The sequence below is a fragment of the Aquarana catesbeiana genome, linkage group LG03, assembly GCF_042186555.1.
Source record: "Aquarana catesbeiana isolate 2022-GZ linkage group LG03, ASM4218655v1, whole genome shotgun sequence".
NCBI lineage: Eukaryota > Metazoa > Chordata > Amphibia > Anura > Ranidae > Aquarana > Aquarana catesbeiana.
The window spans coordinates 126243017-126261015 of NC_133326.1; the positions used below are offsets into that span (position 1 = coordinate 126243017).

The 17999-nt window shown below is 44.6% G+C and overlaps 1 protein-coding gene across 2 annotated transcripts in view; it reads left to right on the forward strand.

Annotated features, from left to right (window-relative positions):
• Positions 1 to 8532: 8532 nt before the first annotated feature.
• Positions 8533 to 17999, forward strand: part of ZNF592 (zinc finger protein 592) — a 68352-nt gene continuing 58885 nt past the window's right edge. For both annotated transcript variants that reach the window (XM_073619183.1, XM_073619185.1), the window contains exon 1: positions 8533 to 8681. The gene's annotated coding sequence lies outside the window, so the exon portion shown is untranslated. The remainder of the gene's footprint in view (positions 8682 to 17999) is intronic.

Genomic DNA, 17999 nt, shown 5'->3' on the forward strand with positions numbered 1-17999 from the left:
CCCGTACTTCCCCCATTCACATCCCCAACCAAATGCAGTCGGCTGCATGAGAGGCATTTTCTTTATGTCCTCCCAAGTACCCCTACCCAACGAACCCCCCCAAAAAAGATGTCGTGTCTGCAGCAAGCGCGGATATAGGCGTGACACCCGCTATTATTGTCCCTCCTGTCCTGACAATCCTGGTCTTTGCATTGGTGAATGTTTTGAACGCTACCATTCACTAGTTGAGTATTAGTGTAGGGTACAGCATTGCACAGACTAGGCACACTTTCACAGGGTCTCCCAAGATGCCATCGCATTTTGAGAGACCCGAACCTGGAACCGGTTACAGTTATAAAAGTTACAGTTACAAAAAAAAAGTGTAAAAAAAAAAAAAAAAACACAAACAAAAATTTAAAAAAATAAATAGTTGTCGTTTTATTGTTCTCTCTCTCTCTATTCTCTCTCTCTATCGTTCTGCTCTTTTTTACTGTATTCTATTCTGCAATGTTTTATTGTTATTATGTTTTATTATGTTTGCTTTTCAGGTATGCAATTTTTTATACTTTACTGTTCACTGTGCTTTATTGTTAACCATTTTTTTGTCTTCAGGTACGCCATTCACGACTTTGAGTGGTTATACCAGAATGATGCCTGCAGGTTTAGGTATCATCTTGGTATCATTCTTTTCAGCCAGCGGTCGGTTTTCATGTAAAAGCAATCCTAGCGGCTAATTAGCCTCTAGACTGCTTTTACAAGCAGTGGGAGGGAATGCCCCCCACCGTCTTCCATGTTTTTCTCTGGCTCTCCTGTCTCAACAGGGAACCTGAGAATGCAGCCGGTGATTCAGCCAGCTGACCATAGAGCTGATCAGAGACCAGAGTGGCTCCAAACATCTCTATGGCCTAAGAAACCAGAAGCTACGAGCATTTTATGACTTAGATTTCGCCGGATGTAAACAGCGCCATTGGGAAATTGGGGAAGCATTTTTTCACACCGATCTTGGTGTGGTCAGATGCTTTGAGGGCAGAGGAGAGATCTAGGGTCTAATAGACCCCAATTTTTTCAAAAAAGAGTACCTGTCACTACCTATTGCTATCATAGGGGATATTTACATTCCCTGAGATAACAATAAAAATGATTAAAAAAAAAAAAAAAAAAAATGAAAGGAACAGTTTAAAAATAAGATAAAAAAATAATAAAGAAAAAAAAAAAAAAAAAAAGAAAAAAAAGCACCCCTGTCCCCCCTGCTCTCGCGCTAAGGCGAACGCAAGCGTCGGTCTGGCGTCAAATGTAAACAGCAATTGCACCATGCATGTGAGGTGTCACCGCGAACGTCAGATCGAGGGCAGTAATTTTAGCAGTAGACCTCCTCTGTAAATCTAAAGTGGTAACCTGTAAAGGCTTTTAAAGGCTTTTAAAAATGTATCAATTTTGTTGCCACTGCACGTTTGTGCGCAATTTTAAAGCATGTCATGTTTGGTATCCATGTACTCGGCCTAAGATCTTCTTTTTTATTTCATCAAACATTTGGGCAATATAGTGTGTTTTAGTGCATTAAAATTTAAAAAAGTGTGTTTTTTCCACAAAAAATGCGTTTGAAAAATCGCTGCGCAAATACTGTGTGAAAAAAAAAAAGAAACACCCACCATTTTAATCTGTAGGGCATTTGCTTTAAAAAAATATATAATGTTTGGGGGTTCAAAGTAATTTTCTTGCAAAAAAAAATAATTTTTTCATGTAATCAAAAAGTGTCAGAAAGGGCTTTGTATTCAAGTGGTTAGAAGAGTGGGTGATGTGTGACATAAGCTTCTAAATGTTGTGCATAAAATGCCAGGACAGTTCAAAACCCCCCCCAAATGACCCCATTTTGGAAAGTAGACACCCCAAGCTATTTGCTGAGAGGCATGTCGAGTCCATGGAATATTTTATATTGTGACACAAGTTGCAGGAAAGAGACAAATTTTTTTTTTTTTTTTTGCACAAAGTTGTCACTAAATGATATATTGCTCAAACATGCCATGGGAATATGTAAAATTACACCCCAAAATACATTCTGTTGCTTCTCCTGAGTACGGGGATACCACATGTGTGGGACTTTTTGGGAGCCTAGCCGCGCACGGGACCCCGAAATCCAAGCACCGCCTTCAGGCTTTCTAAGGGCGTAAATTTTTGAATTCACTCTTCACTGCCTATCACAGTTTCGGAGGCCATGGAAAGCCCAGGTGGCACAAACCCCCCCAAATGACCCCATTTTGGAAAGTAGACACCCCAAGCTATTTGCTGAGAGGTATAGTGAGTATTTTGCAGACCTCACTTTTTGTCACAAAGTTTTGAAAATTGAAAAAAGAAAAAAAAAAAATTTTTTCTGGTCTTTCTTCATTTTCAAAAACAAATGAGAGCTGCAAAATACTCACCATGCTTCTCAGCAAATAGCTTGGGGTGTCTACTTTCCAAAATGGGGTCATTTGGGGGGGGGTTGTGCCATCATGGCATTTTATGGCCTTCAAAACTGTGATAGGCAGCGAGGAGTGAAATCAAAAATGTACTGTATGCCCTTAGAAATCCTGAAGGCGGTGCTTGGTTTTTGGGGCCCCGTACGCGGCTAGGCTCCCAAAAAGTCCCACACATGTGGTATCCCCATACTCAGGAGAAGCAGCTGAATGTATTTTGGGGTGCAATTCCACATATGCCCATGGCCTGTGTGAGCAATATATCATTTAGTGACAACTTTTTGTAAATTTTTTTTTTTTTTTTTGTCATTATTCAATCACTTGGGACAAAAAAAATAAATATTCAATGGGCTCAACATGCCTCTCAGCAATTTCCTTGGGGTGTCTACTTTCCAAAATGGGGTCATTTGGGGGGGGGTTTGTACTGCCCTGCCATTTTAGCACCTCAAGAAATGACATAGGCAGTCATAAACTAAAAGCTGTGCAAATTCCAGAAAATGTACCCTAGTTTGTAGACGCTATAACTTTTGCGCAAACCAATAAATATACACTTATTGACATTTTTTTTTACCAAAGACATGTGGCCGAATACATTTTGGCCTAAATGTATGACTAAAATTGAGTTTATTGGATTTTTTTTATAACAAAAAGTAGAAAATATCATTTTTTTTCAAAATTTTCGGTCTTTTTCCGTTTATAGCGCAAAAAATAAAAACGGCAGAGGTGATCAAATACCATCAAAAGAAAGCTCTATTTGTGGGAAGAAAAGGACGCAAATTTCGTTTGGGTACAGCATTGCATGACCGCGCAATTAGCAGTTAAAGCGACGCAGTGCCGAATTGTAAAAAGTGCTCTGGTCAGGAAGGGGGTAAATCCTTCCGGGGCTGAAGTGGATAATGGGGGTGGTAGTGAAACAGCCCCAAATGATCCACAATGGCTCAAAAGTGATATGGTCCAGAAATATTTAGACAGAATAAAGGTGGATAAAGCCTTTGGACCAGATGGCATCCACCCACGGATCCTAAAAGAATTGAGCTCTGTCATTTCAAAGCCATTGTTTCAAATTTTTAGGGACTCATTAATGACGGGAATGGTACCACTGGATTGGTGTATGGTCAATGTGGTGCCTATATTTAAAAAGGGAACAAAGTCTCACCAAGTAACTATAGACCTGTTAGTTTAACTTCTATAGTCGGGAAGATACTGGAGCGTTTAATAAAAGACCACATAGACGAGTTCTTGCTGGAAAAAAATATTTTAAGCAACAGACAGCATGGATTCATGAAAGACAGAAGCTGTCAAACAAACCTGATTTTTTTTTATAAGGAGGTAAGTAAAACCTTGGACAGAGGGGTGGCTGTGGACGTGATATACTTGGATTGTGCAAGTTCCCCACACACAGCTAATGTGTAAGGTAAAGTCTACAGGCTTGGAAATATCAGTTTGTAAATGGATAGAAAACTGGCTAAAAGACCGAATTCAGAGAGTAGTGGTTAATGATTCTTACTCTGAATGGTCTAAGGTAATTAGTGGTGTACCCCAAGGTTCAGTGCTAGGACCCTTACTTTTTAATACCTTTATAAATGATATAGGGTATGGGATAAAATGTTAACATTTCTGTCTTTGCAGATGACACCAAGCTATGCAGTGGAATAACGTCCTTACAGGATGTCTCCGATTTACAAGCCAACCTCAATGCAATGTCTAATTTGGTGACTGTGGCAGATGAGGTTTAATGTTGATAAATGTAAAGTTATGCACTTGGGGGCTAAAAATATGCATGCATCATACATACTAGGGGGAGTACAACTGGGGGAATCAGTTGTGGAGAAGGATCTGGGGGTTTTGGTAGATCATAAGCTCAATAATAACATGCAATGCAAAGTCCTTTCTTGTATTGAGAGGTATGAACTCCAGAGAGAGAGACATCATTTTGCCCCTGTACAAATCATTACTAAGACCTCATCTGGAATATGCAGTTCAGTTTTGGGCACCAGTTCTCAAAAAGGATATCGGGGAACTGGAGAAAGTGCAGAGAAGGGCAACCAAACTGATAAGAGGCATGGAGGAGCGCAGCTATAAGGAAAGATTAGAGGAACTGAATCTATTCTCTCTTGAGAAGAGGAGTTTAACCGCTTGCCGACTGCCTCACGCACATTTATGTCGGCAGAATGGCATGGACAGGCAAAGCAACGTATATATACGTTGCTTTGCACCTGCCCCCTAGCAGGCGCTCGTGTGCCCGCCGCAGTCTCCATGACCCTGCCCGCGTGACCCGCGGACTCGTTGTCCACCGGTGTCCGGTCTCAGAACTGCAGAACGGGGGGATGCCTTTGTAAACAAGTGTGGCATAGACTCCCTCGAGGTGGTTCTGGCCAGCTCAGTAGATTGCTTTAAGAAAAGCCTGGATTATTTCCTAAATATACATAATATAACTGGTTACTGACATTTATAGGTAAACTTGATCCAGGGAAAATCTGATTGCCTCTCTGGGATCAGGAAGGAATTTTTCCCCTGCTGTAGCAAATTGGATCATGCTTTTCTGGGGTTTTTTCACCTTCCTCTGGATCAACTGTGGGTATAGGATTGGGTATATGGGATTGTATGATATTTTTAATTTTATTTATTTATTTTTTATGGTTGAACTAGATGGACTTGTGTCTTTTTTCAACCTGACTATGCAACTATGATGGTGGTACTGGTTTAATAAAGGTTGAAGTGAAGTAATGAAGTACTTGCATTACCAAAGCATGAAGTGATGATGGTCCTGGTTTACTAATGTGTGAAGTGATGGTGGTCCTGGTTTAATAAAGGTGATTTGATGGTGGTCCTGGTTTAATAAAGGTGATTTGATGGTGGTCCTGGTTTACAAATGTGTGAAGTGATGGTGGTCCAGGTTTACAAATGTGTGAAGTGATGGTGGTCCAGGTTTACAAATGTGTGAAGTGATGGTGGTCCAGGTTTACTAATGTGTGAAGTGTCAGTGGTCCTTGTTTAGTAAGTGATGTAATGATGGTACTGCTTTGGTTAAGATTATTTGATGGTGGTATTTCTTAGTAAATGTAAAGTTATCAGGTTCTTGTTAACTGGAGGGTGAGGCAATGGTGTAACTGAATTAGTACAGGTGAAGTGATGGTGGTCCTGGTTTACTAAAGCATGAGGTGATGGTGGTCCTGGTTTACTAAAGGGTGAGGTGATGGTGATACTGGTTAACTAAACCTGAAGTGATGGTGGTCCTGGTTTACTAACGGGTAAGGTGATGGTAATTTTGGTTTACTATAGGCAAAATGATGGTGGTACTGGTTTAACAAAAGTTGAAGTGAAGTAATCAAGGACCTGATTTAACAAAGTATGAAGTAATAGCTCCCTGGTGCACTAAAGGGTGACATGATGGTGGTACTGGTTTACTAAAAGGTTGCCAGATTATGGTCCTGATTTACTAAAGCCAAGCTGATGGGGGTACTGGTTTAATAAAGGTTAAAGTAAAGTAATGAAGGACCAGTTATACCAAAGTGCGAAGTAATGATGGTCCTGGTTTACTAATGTGTGAAGTGATCGTGGTGGACCTGGATTACTAAAAGGTGATGTGATGGTGGTCCTGGTTTACTAAAGGGTGAAATGATGGTGGCTGTGGTCTACTAATGTGTAAAGTGATGGTGGTACTGGTTTACTAAAGATGACACCATTTCACTTTAGTAAACCAGTACCACCATCACTCTGGTACTAGTTTACTAAAGGGTGAGGTGACAGTGGTCCTGGTTTACTAACGTGTGAAGTGATGGTGGTACTGCTTTGATAAAGGTGAATTGATGGTGGTACTGGTTTACTAAAGGGTGACATGATGGTGGTCCTGATTTACTAAAGGGTGGGGTGATGGTGGTCCTGATTTACTAAAGGGTGGGGTGATGGTGGTCTTGATTTACTAAAGGGTGGGGTGATGGTGGTCTTGATTTACTAAAGGGTGGGGTGATGGTGGTCCTGGTTTACTAAAGGGTGGGTGATGGTGGTATTGGTTTAGTAAAGGTGAAGTGATGGTGGTATTGGTTTAGTAAAGGTGAAGTGATGGTGGTACTGGTTTACTAATTTATTTATAACGTGTCCTTATTTACACAGCGCTCTACATATATGATGCACATTCACATCAGTCCCTGCCCTCAAAGCAACAATATAAGGTCCCTAACTAACATTCATACATACACATACTAGGGCCAATTTAGAGAGGAGCCAGTTAACCTACCAGCATGTATTTGGAGTGTGGGAGGAAACCCACGCACAGGGAGAACATGCAAATTCCAGGCAGGTAGTGTCAAGGTTGGGATTCGAACTGGCAACTCTAGTGCTGCTGGGCAGAAGTGCTAACCACTTAGCCACTATTGTGTAAATGATGGTGGTCCTGGTTTACTAAATGGTGATGTGATGGTGGTACTGGTTTTCTAGTGTGTGAAGTGATGGTGGCCCTGATTTTCTAAAGGGTGATGTGATAATTGTACTGGTTTACTAAAGGGTAGAGTGATGGTGATGCTGGTTTACAAAAGGTGATGGTAGTACTGTTTTTCCAAAGGTGAGGTGATGGTGGTGCTGGTTTGGTAAAGGTGAGGTGCTAGTTTGGTAAAGGTGAGGTGATAGTGGTGCTGGTTTGGTAAAGGTGAGGTGATAGTGGTGCTGGTTTGGTAAAGGTGAGGCAATGGTGGTACTGGTTTGGTAAAGGTGAGGTGATGGTGGTACTGGTTTGGTAGAGGTGAGGTGATGGTGGTACTGGTTTGGTAGAGGGGAGGTGATGGTGGTACTGGTTTGGTAGAAGTGAGGTGATGGTGGTACTGGTTTGGTAGAAGTGAGGTGATGGTGGTACTGGTTTGGTAGAGGTGAGGGTGGTGCTGGTTTGGTAAAGGTGGTACTGGTTTGGTAAAGGTGAGAAGATGGTGGTCCTGGTTTGGTAAGGATGAGGAGATAGTGGTACTGGTTTGGTAAAGGCGAGGTGATAGTGGTACTGGTTTGGCAAAGGTGATGGTGGTCCTGGTTTGGTGAAGGTGAGGTGGTCCTGGTTTGGTGATGGTGGTCCTGGTTTGGTGTACTGGTTTGGTAAAGGTGAGGTGATGGTGGTACTGGTTTGGTAAAGGTGAGGTGATGATGGTACTGGTTTTGTAAAGGTGAGGTGATGATGGTACTGGTTTGGTAAAGGTGAGGTGATGATGGTATTGGTTTGGTAAAGGTGAGGTGATGATTGTACTGGTTTGGTAAAGGTGAGGTGATGATGGTACTGGTTTAGTAAAGGTGAGGTAATGTTGGTACTGGTTTGGTAGAGGTGAGGGTGGTGCTGGTTTGGTAAAGGTGGTACTGGTTTAGTAAAAGTGAGAAGATGGTGGTCCTGGTTTGGTAAAGATGAGGTGATAGTGGTACTGGTTTGGTAAAGGTGAGGTGATAGTGGTTCTGGTTTGGTAACGGGGCGGTGATGGTGGTACTGGTTTGGTAAAGGTGAGATGATGGTGGTCCTGGTTTGGTGATGATGGTACTGGTTTGGTAAAGGTGAGGTGATGGTGGTACTTCTTTGGTAAAAGGTGGAGTGATGGTGGTACTGGTTTGGTAAAGGTGGGGTGATGGTGGTACTGATTTGGTAAAGGTCAGGTGTTGGTGGTCCTGGTTTGGTGATGGTGGTCCTGGTTTGGTAAAGGTGAGGTGATGGTGGTACTGGTTTGGTAAAGGTGGGGTGATGGTGGTCCTGGGTTGGTAAAGGTCGGGTGATGGTGGTACTGATTTGGTAAAGGTCAGGTGACGGTGGTCCTGGTTTGGTAATGGTGGTCCTGGTTTGGTAAAGGTGAGGAGATAGTGGTCACATAAACCTCCCTCTGCCATGACAATGACATGGCTATAACGGATCCCTCCCTGTAGTATTGGCTCAGTAGATTTCTTCAGTCTCTCTCACAGTTGAGTTCCCTCCTTCACCCCGGAGATGTGTGTCCCTTCCGTGGCCTCTCCTGGCCGGCTCCCCCGTTCTCCTCCATAGCGCAGGCTCGGTCCCTCCCGCTTCCCGCCGTGCTCGGAGCAGTGCTGTGCCAGGTCCAGGCGGAGCCTGTGTCAGGCCTCGTCCCCCTCCTCCAGTGATCAGACCCCTCCTCTTCCCCAGGCCCAGTCTCTGTCCGCCATGTTAGTGTCTCCCGGTCCCGGCCTACTAATCAGGCCGATTCCCGGTGCCGTGTGCGGTGTGTGGGCTCGGTGCCCGGACGTGTGAGCGGTGCAGTCCGGACAGGACGGGTGAGTAGAGGCCGCGCTCATCCTGGGGCCGGTATATGGGGAGGAGACGGGCAGTACAGTGCAGCTCCCCGCATAGAGATGGATGTGCCCCGGGCTCAGCATTGTACAGTACACCGTGTACCGAGCATGTGTGTCCGGACTGAGAGCAACACTGACCCGGGACGATGAATGGAACCTACACCCCCCCCCCCCCCCAACTACATGGTGTGTGCTACACCCCCCCCACTACATGTGTGTGCTACACCCCCCCCCCAACTACATGTGTGTGCTACACCCCCCCCCCAACTACATGTGTGTGCTAACTACCCCCCCCACTACATGTGTGTGCTACACCCCCCCACTACATGTGTGTGCTACACCCCCCCACTACATGTGTGTGCTACACCCCCCCACTACATGTGTGTGCTACACCCCCCCACTACATGTGTGTGCTACCCCCCCCCAACTACATGTGTGTGCTACCCCCCAACTACATGTGTGTGCTACCCCCCCCCCAACTACATGTGTGTGCTACCCCCCCCCCCAACTACAATGTGTGTGCTACACCCCCCCACTACATGTGTGTGCTACACCCCCCCACTACATGTGTGTGCTACACCCCCCCAACTACAAGTGTGTGCTACACCCCCCCACTACATGTGTGTGCTACGACCCCCCCCAGCTACATGTGTGTGCTACACCCCCCCACTACATGTGTGTGCTACACCCCCCCACTACATGTGTGTGCTACACCCCCCCACTACATGTGTGTGCTACACCCCCCCACTACATGTGTGTGCTACACCCCCTCCCACTACATGTGTGTGCTACACCCCCCCCACTACATGTGTGTGCTACACCCCCCCCCCCACTACATGTGTGTGCTACACCCCCCCCCCCACTACATGTGTGTGCTACACCCCCCCCACTACATGTGTGTGCTACACCCCCCCCCACTACATGTGTGTGCTACACCCCCCCACTACATGTGTGTGCTACCCCCCCCCACTACATGTGTGTGCTACACCCCCCCACTACATGTGTGTGCTACACCCCCCCACTACATGTGTGTGCTACACCCCCCCCACTACATGTGTGTGGCTACACCCCCCCACTACATGTGTGTGCTACACCCCCCACTACATGTGTGTGCTACACCCCCACTACATGTGTGTGCTACGCCCCCCCCACTACATGTGTGTGCTACACCCCCCCACTACATGTGTGCGCTACACCCCCCCACTACATGTGTGTGCTACACCCCCCACTACATGTGTGTGCTACACCCCCCACTACATGTGTGTGCTACCCCCCCCACTACATGTGTGTGCTACACCCCCCCACTACATGTGTGCGCTACACCCCCCCACTACATGTGTGTGCTACACCCCGCCACTAGATGTGTGCGCTACACCCCCCCACTACATGTGTGCGCTACACCCCCCCCACTACATGTGTGCGCTACACCCCCCCCACTACATGTGTGCGCTACACCCCCCCCACTACATGTGTGTGCTACACCCCCCCACTACATGTGTGTGCTACACCCCCCCACTACATGTGTGTACTACACCTCCCACTCCAGGGACCCCTACACTACATACCGACCCTACCTCCCTGTCATAGAGGGACCCCTACACTCCACACCAACCTACCCCTACACTCCAGGGGGGACCACATCCAATAAAATAAATAAAAAATCAGATTTCTTCCTCACGTAAGGCCAGTATGTATTCTGCTACATATTTTTGGTAAATCCCAATAAGCGTATATGATTGGTTTGTGTAAAAAGTTCTAGTGTCTGCAAAACTATGGGATATATTTATGGCATTTTGTATTTATTTTTTTACTAGTAATAGCGGCGATCAGTGACTTATAGCAGGACTGTGATTTTGCGGCGGACAAATCGGACACTAACTGACACTTTTTGGAGACCAATGACACTAATACAGTGATAGGTGCTAAAAATATGCACTGTCACTGTACTAATGACACTGGCTGAGCAGGGGCTAACATCAGAGGGTTAGCTGTGTGCCTAGGTTGGTACTGTGTGGGAGGTGCTTTTACTAGGGGAAGGCTTGGATCCATATTCCTGCTTTGGCCCGGAGACACAGGATCCAACCCTTACCTACTCACAGAATGGCGATCCGCCTAGTTCGGCCTGTGCTAGCAGACATCGAGGTCCGCGGTACCGCAGATCAGCTCTCGCTGTGTATAATCACCAGCGGCGTATATGCACGCCCCAGACCTGGAAGTGCAGGATCGTATACTGGGTACGTGATCCTGCGCAGCAGAGTCGCCTTTCCATCGTATATGTAAGTTATACGGTCAGTAAGTGGCTAACTGGATTGTAAAGGAAATTATTTATTTATTTTTTAACCAAGATGACCAACTGACCAAATGGCTTTATTGACCATGCAGTAAAAATCCAGAAATGTCTGATATAAAAAACCCAATGTTGTGCCTTCCAGCACGTTCTACTTGCTCTGTGCAGTCCTGATCCTCCTCTTCTCACCGGCACTCTGGGTCCCTCTCCCTTGCGGAGTGCTTGCTCCGGATCTGGCTCTCTGTGTCCATAAGATAGTGTGCTGCTCAGCCCTGCCCCCCGCTGGCTGTGATTGACAGCAGTAGGAGCCAATGTCTTAGCCAGTCAGGAGGAAGAGCGTTGGCTCTCATGCACATTGCTGGATTGGTTATAGGTAAGTATTGTGGGGGCAGCCGGACCGTGAAGGTTTTTTTAGCTTCATGCGTAAAATGCATGAAGGTAAAAAAAATACTTTCAGCCTTTATAATCACTTTAAGAGAAGATATTTTCAGTTTCCTCTTACACACCCTGGTGCACACTCCTCCTCCTCATACCTACCATTCTCATAAGATGAAGCTTTCGAGTTCATTTCCTGTGATTGCTATTCTTTTTAATTCAAGCTGAACTCCAGGATAAGCAAATATTGTTCAAATACAGGAGACTTGTGTAGTCTTCCTTGGGTTTTTTGCTTTGTGTATTTCTTCTTCACATCTGCTGTAATCCAGTGTGGAACTTTGCCTCTGTGTAGGAGTTTCCTATAATAAAGACCACTCACTGCGGCTCTCTCTCCTTGTGCAGTGTGACAGATCATGTCTCCGCCCCTTCCTGTGCTTTTCTGCAGGAAGCCTGTAATGGGTGGAGCCATTGTGTCCCTCCCACAGCTCTGATTTCTGCACTATGTATAGCACAGACATTATGTCGCTGCCACTTTTCAATGATAATATCTGGATTTGTAAAGGCAATTAGTGCCCTCGAAGTAGATTTGAGTTAGTTTTATCTATTGAGTCGTATATTTGAATGAGAGGTTTTGTACCCAGAGTTCAGCTGTAAAAAGCTCTTTACTTTTTTTAATGTGCATGAAATCATGGGCATCTTGCAGATGGGTGGGGGGTCCTATTAGAAATAATCGCACTCCTACCTGTCTGCTAAACAGCAGCTGTTTCTCTCGCATGGTGGGAACATGTGAATAATAGCACATGCAATGGTGTTCACTTCACTTAATGCCTAGTACACAGGGGCCGATTGTTGATTGTATGTCAGTCGGTCTGACAGAAGCCGGATTCTGTCAGACAAGCATGCTGGAAAACAAGCAGCCGACCAGCTCAGCCCAATGACTGAGAGTGCTAACCAGAGTGTTCTGGCAGGGGGGGGGGGGGGGGGGTGAATGAAAGCGAAACTATTCGTGTGTACCAGGCTAAAGTAATACTTAAATCTCGTTTTTTTTTTTTTTTTTTTCTTTCTTTAAAAATAACAATTATGTTATAATTACCTTTTCTGTTGCAGTGGTTTTGCACAGAGCAGCCCCGATCCTCCTCTTCTTGGGTCCCTCCTCTGTGCTCATTCCTCCTTGGTGCCCCCACAGCAAGCGACTTGCTATGGGGGCATCGGAGCTGAGCCGCAGCTCTGTGTGTCCATTCAGACATGGAGCTGTGGTTCAGCCCCACCCTCTCTCTCTCCTCCTTGGCTAAATAACTGACAGCAGCAGGAGCCAATGGCACCTCTGTTGTGTCTCAGCCAATCAGGAGGGAGAATCCTGGACAGCCGAGTCTCTCATGCAACATCAGTGGATCGAGATGGGGCTCAGATAAGTATTAGGGGCGGCTGAGTGGGGCTGCTGCACGCAGGTTTTTATCTTTATGCATGGAATCCATTAGGATAAAAAACCTCCTGCCTTTACAACCACTTTAGGGCATCATTTGTATTGGTGTTCATCCCTTTAGAGCTCCTTCACACCATATCTGTTGAGCTGCGTTGAATTTGATCTGGATGAATCAACACAGGCTTGGTGTAAGGGCATGTGGAAAACAGTTGTTTTCTATGTTCCCTGTTCACACTATAATGCAGCATTGAGGTGCGGTACCCTGCTTAAAAATACAGCCACGGCACTGCTGGGCATCACAATGCTATGTAGTGATAGATTAGAACAAAGTACCCTTTTTTTCACACTTAAAGTGATTGTAAAGCTCTGTGTTTTTTATTTATTTATTTTTTTGTTTTGTTTTTTTTCCTTTTAAAATAACAAAGATGTTAGGCCCCTTTCACACGATCAGACCGTTCAGGTCCGCCTGTCAGTTTTGTCGGCGGACCTGAACGGGCGCTCCATGCTAGTCTATGGAGCGACGGATGTCAGCAGTGACATGTTCGCTGACATCCAACCACGTCCAATCTGCTCAAATCAGACGGATGGCCCTACGTTCACATCCATCCCTATTGGATCGGTGAGATCTGATGAAAATGGACACGCTGTCTCAGCGAGCAGAGAGGGACCTGTCATCCACCGGCTCAGCGGAGATCAACAGAAAGATCTCCCGCTGAGCTGGCGGACTCTGTGGCAGCGGATCCACCTCGTGAGAATGAAGCCCTAAACTTTACCTGCTCTGTGCAATGGCTTTGCACAGAGCAGCCCTGATCCTACTTTTCTGGGGTCCCCCACTGGTGCTCTTTGCTCCACCTCAGCGAGTGCATAGAAAGCTGCTTTTTCTGGAGGCACTCGTATGTGCTCACTCCGGTTCTCTGCTGTGTTTTTCCATAGAGCGTGACTCGGCCCGCTCCTGCCTCACTGGCTCTGATTGTCAGCAGTGGGAGCCAATGGATCCTGCATGCAAAAGGTATTTTATCTTAATGTGCAGAATGGTAAAAAAAAATCTTCTACCGTTACAACCACTTTAACCACTTACCGACCGGCTCACGTCGATATACGTCGCCAGAAGGGCACGTACAGGCAGATTAACGTACCTGTACGTTGCCCTTTAAGAAGCGTTTTGCGCGCGCACCGCTGCGACCTCCGTGAGTGTGATCACGGGTCCCGCGGACTCTATGTCCGTGGGGATACCTGCGATCGTCTCACGGAGAGGAAGAACGGGGAAATGCTAATATAAACAAGCATTTCCCCGATCTGCCTAGTGACACTGACATTGATCACCGCTCCCTATAATCGGGAGCAGTGATCAGTGTCGTGTCACACATAGCCCCCTCCCAGTTAGAATCACTCCCTAGGACACACTTAACCCCTACAGAGCCCCCTCCTGGTTAACCCCTTCACTGCCAGTCACATTTACACAGTAATCAACGCATTTTTAATCACACTGATCGCTGTATTAATGTGAATGGTCCCATAATTGCGCCAAAAGTGTCCGATCTGTCCGCTATAATGTCGCAGTCACGATAAAAATCGCTGATCTCCGCCATTACTAGTAAAGAAAAAAAAATTATTAATAAAAATGCTGCAAAACTATCCCCTATTTTGTAGACGCTATAGCTTTTGCGCAAACCAATCAATATACGCTTATTGCAATTTTTTTTTTTTTTTTTTTACCAAAAATATGTAGAAGAATACGTATCGGCCTAAACTGAGGAAAATAAATGTTTTTTTATATATTTTTTGCTGATATTTATTATAGCAAAAAGTTAAAAAAATTTGTTTTTTTTTTTCAAAATTGTCGCTATGTTTTTGTTTATAGCGCAAAAAATAAAAACCAAGGTGATCAAATACCACCAAAAGAAAGCTCTATTTGTGGGGAAAAAAAGGACGTCAATTTTGTTTGGGAGCCATGTCGCACGACCGCGCAGTTGTCAGTGAAAGTGACGCAGTGCCAAATTGCAAAAAGTGCTCTGGTCTTTGGGCAGCCAAATGGTCCAGGGCTTAAGTGGTTAAAGCGATATTAAATCCAAAAGCAAACCTATTATTATATTATATCACTTCTGATGTGATGGCTGCATTAGTTTTCCTTTTTAGGCATTCTTCTATTTTCTGTTGTTTTTCAAAAGCACAAGCTCTCCAGCAGATTGTATCAGTTTACACGGATAAGACAACCCTTTTAACAGTGACAGGGACCGATGATCATATTTTATTTTTTCATGTAAAACTTTTATAATCAGTTATAGCAACAATTTTTTCCCCTTTTTGGAATAAAGTGTGAGCTGGAGTTTGGCTTCAATTTTTCATGTTTTTAAATCTGCTAATACATGCAACCCCCCCCCAAAGTGATGGTCACTGGGAGCCTGCTGGTGGTATCGTAGCAGGGGTCACTGTGCTGGATGCTGCGAGTGAGTTTGTTCCCAGCACAAACAGAGGAGGTTGGCTATACACATATTCCATGTTCCATTAAAGGCCCCTGCCATGTTGTCACATATGTGTGTATAGCTGTTATTGTGGCAGGTGTGTGACTCAGGAATACTGTTTTTGCTCGGTGATGTTTTCTGACCCTGTGGTACTCATTTATGTAATTTGGGATATCGGTGGAACCCGTGACCCTGTCCTTACTTGCAAGCATAGGAAAATAAAGGCAACCTGTAAAAGAACAATCGCTAGTAAAAAGGCTTTATTTAAATTATACATTTTAAAGAGCAACTGTCATCTCTGACCCGCTGTTGACTCACCAACAGTCCCCATTACCTTTAATGGGGTGGCAGTGATACAGCAAGGTGAGGGACATGGCGGCAGCAGGTGAGTGGATGCCCGCTAACAGGCGCTGCCATGATGGATCTGAAACGAAAGGTGCTCTTTATATGTAAGGACACATTCTTGCAGGTAGTTAGAATCTTTAATATTTGCAAACAAAATGAAGGTTTCCCATTTAGAATAATAAGTGGTCAGGTTAGTAGAACAGTGATATCAGAACCAATTCAATCATACAGTTTATAGTGTACATAGATTTGCAAAACAATGGGATAAAGGAATATTCCTGAACTTTGTTTTATCTCATGGTTACTGTGAAATTGTGTGAATGCATCAATGCAGTGCATGTTATCCTAGCTTGCAGAGCTTGGATTCATTGAATGAGTTTACCAAAAATGTAAATATTGCAGAGTATACAGCCTCATGCTACATAACTAAGCTCCATTTCATGCTGAATAAACTAAATTATTACTGTATCTTAAAAAAGAAACATATCTTTAGACAGATTTTTACGCCAAAAGCATTTTATTAGAATAAATTTGATATAAATCAAAAGATCTGATTAAAATCAAAATGATGCGTTTTTTTTTATTTTTGCCTTTCCCGCAGCCTGTGCTTTTATATTGATGCTGTCTGGCCATCCATCTCTGGTTCCCATCATTTCCAGGTGTGATGAATAACTGCCCCCCTGCCACGGTTCCTCTTAACAGCCTCCACTACTTCCCGGTACACCTCCTGAGTGTAGGTACTGACATAGCAGCCAATTGGGCTTCAACATTAAAGCAGAACCTCACTGAAAATTGGAAGATCTGATCTCCCCGAGACTCATACCAGCCATTTTCAACTGTGGGGTGCCTTTAGGTTTTTTCAGGGGTGCCTTGGCAAAATACCTAAAAATTGCCCAAAAATTGTATACAAGCCAGCGGGTGGATCAAGCTTGTCTTTAAGTAAGGCCGGCAAATTTCTTACCTGCAACCACAGATTGATTGATGAACACACTCGGTGTTGATGTGGGAATGCCTCCTGCTGGGCCATTGTCTACCCCCAGCAGGGGCGGATAGGGGAAGCCAACCTCGCCGGGAGAAGACAGTGATTATCAATAGCGGCTATAGCAGTCGCTAGTGTTTGCAAAAGAATCCGGCAGGCTGGTTGTACCAAAGTTGATCGATCAACTTGGTACTTTCAGCCTGCCCATTACCGTCTTGCATCTCGGCTGGTTCAGCATGAACTGGCTGAAACTTGAACCATGTATGGGCCGGCCTTACACAAAGCCACAGGTTTTAATTGTGCACCTTTACAATGACATCATCAGTTGAGAAGGAGGACTTCAGTAGCCTGTCTAGCATCCTTGCTTGCCCCTCTCTGATAGCACTGGGGTCATATTAGCTGAGTGGGAGAAACTGAGGTGGAAGAGAAACATTGGAGTACTTGTCAGTACCAGTGTGCAAAGGCATATTTGCTTTGAAAGAATAAATCACATCGATGAGTGTCCGGTGTGTGTGGATGTTGCTGCGTTATGTAAAACTATTTGTTTCGTTTTTTTACATTTTAGATAATATCGATGCCTCGATATTGTGCAGAAATGTGACCACTTCAGGCCCGGAAGATTTGGTTGCTCAATGACCAGGCCATTTTTTTGGGATTCGGCACTGCGTCGCTTTAACTGACAACTGCGCGGGTGTGCAATGCTGTACCCAAACAAAATTGACATTCTTTTTTTTCCCCCCACAAATAGAGCTTTCTTTTAGTGGTATTTGATCACCTCTGCGGTTTTTATTTTTTTTTACTATAAAACAAAAGAAGAGCGACAATTTAGAAAAAACACTATCTTTTCCTTTTTGCTATAATTATCCCAATTTTGTATAAAAAATACAAATTTTTTCCTCAGTTTAGGCCGATATGTATTCTTCTACATATTTTTGGTAAAAAAATCGCAATAAGCGTATATTGATTGGTTTGCACAAAAGTTATAGCGTCTACAAAATAGGGGATAAATTCCATAAATCTTTCTTATTTATTTATTTTTACTAGTAATGGTAGTGATCTGTGATTTTTGTCAGGACTGTGATATTGCGGTGGACAAATTGGACACTTTTGACAAATATTTGAGACCACTGACAATTATACAGCTATCAGTGCTGTAAAAAATGCACTGATTACTGTATAAATGTCACTGGCAGGGAAGGGGTTAACACTAGGGGTCGATCAAGGGGTTAACTGTGTTCCCTAGGTGTGTTCTAACTGTAGGGGGGATGGGACTGACTAGGGGAGAAGAGAGATCGGTGTTCATACTTAGGTGGCCGTTTATCATCCAGCGGTAAAATACCGCTACTCAGTTCTCAGGCATTCTCAGAGGAGATCGCTCTCCTCTGAGTGCCTGTTTATCAAGCTTTGTAGATCGCTTCTCCTGTTGAGT